The sequence below is a fragment of the Octopus bimaculoides genome, chromosome 19 (assembly GCF_001194135.2).
Source record: "Octopus bimaculoides isolate UCB-OBI-ISO-001 chromosome 19, ASM119413v2, whole genome shotgun sequence".
Taxonomy (NCBI): domain Eukaryota; kingdom Metazoa; phylum Mollusca; class Cephalopoda; order Octopoda; family Octopodidae; genus Octopus; species Octopus bimaculoides.
In genome coordinates, this window is record NC_068999.1 from 3888560 (window position 1) to 3889892 (window position 1333).

The following is a 1333-nucleotide window of genomic DNA, read 5'->3' on the forward strand; positions in this document are numbered from 1 at the left end:
CTCTCTCTCTCTCTCTCTCTCTCTCTCTCTCTCTCTCTCTCTCTCTCTCACGCTCACACACACATACACACACACACTCACACATACACAAGCCCACACATAACCAGATCCGGTTCTTAAAGCAGTTTGTCCTCATCTAAATTTAGCAACCGCCAACAACGAAAAGAACGACTTCGAGCGACTCTCGGAGTTTCTTCAGTTCAACATTAACTAAACTTCTTTTATTTGAATTCGTTCTGAGAAGAAGAAGAAAAAAAAACAACAACAACAACAACATCGAAGGATCAAACCTGGTGCTTTACCGTCGTCAGATATTCGGTGACACTTTTAAAGAGACACATCGAGGGATCGATTCCGGTTGGCTACTGTTTATACTAGGTCTTCGTTAAAGACGTTCTGACGTTTAACCGAAAACTGGTGTTTCATTCATTACTCGTTACATACAGCTATATGCGGTATTTACCGTGGCATACAATAGGGATCAGTGTACAAGGATCTAATCAGCCTCATGGCACCATCCAGATAAATAAGGACCTTTTATCTGGAGTCGGGTTTACTTATTTTATAACAAAAGGTGAGGCTACAATCAACATACGGTAAGAGAGTTTTTGTCATTTGTGCGTGCATGTGTGTGTGTGTGTGTGTGTGTGTGTGAAATGTGTACATGCACGCATGCATTGAATGGGGTGAGATCTGTGTGGGGTGGGGGTGTATGTGCGCACGTGAATGTATGATTATGAATGGAATGAACGGTGCTATATATTTCGTGTTCATAACGAATGTGTGTTTACAGATACAAACACACGCATACACATCCCTTTGTGCGTGTGTGTGTGTATGTGTATGTGTGTGTGTGTGTATGTGTATGTGTGTGTGTGTGTGTGTGACTATCTGTCTGGTCCTGTTCTTCGTTTCCAATCTCGTTCTTTCTCTCCATGTACATACATATATACATACACGCACACATTCACATATACATACATATTCTTTTATTCGTTAACTTGCACAACTCTTATTCTCTTATTCTTTTATTCTTTCCTTCTTCTATCAGCCCTTTCACGCTTATTTCGTTCATTCCACTCTTCGTTCTTTCGTTCCCCCTCTCTCACATTTCATTGCCTCTCTTCATGCTCACTTTCCCTCTTCTTTTCACTCCACTGTGTCCCTGTCATTTTTCTCGCTCCTCCTCTCTCTTGTCTCCCCCCCCCCACGTGACCGGTGTTCGGCCAAGCCTGACCTTTCTTTCTTGGTTCGGCCGTTGTCCGTGCAAAATCCATATTCTTCCCTGTGCCTGTGAAATCTTGTATCCCTTCTACACACGCCAGCTTAATTT

The 1333-nt window shown here is 42.6% G+C and overlaps 1 protein-coding gene across 1 annotated transcript in view; it reads left to right on the top strand.

Moving 5' to 3' along the window:
• The first annotated feature begins 156 nt into the window (after window positions 1-156).
• The window catches only part of LOC128250093 (filamin-A-like), a 21838-nt gene continuing 20661 nt past the window's right edge, over window positions 157-1333 (top strand). Inside the window, exon 1 of the mRNA XM_052974784.1 lies at window positions 157-574. The gene's annotated coding sequence lies outside the window, so the exon portion shown is untranslated. The remainder of the gene's footprint in view (window positions 575-1333) is intronic.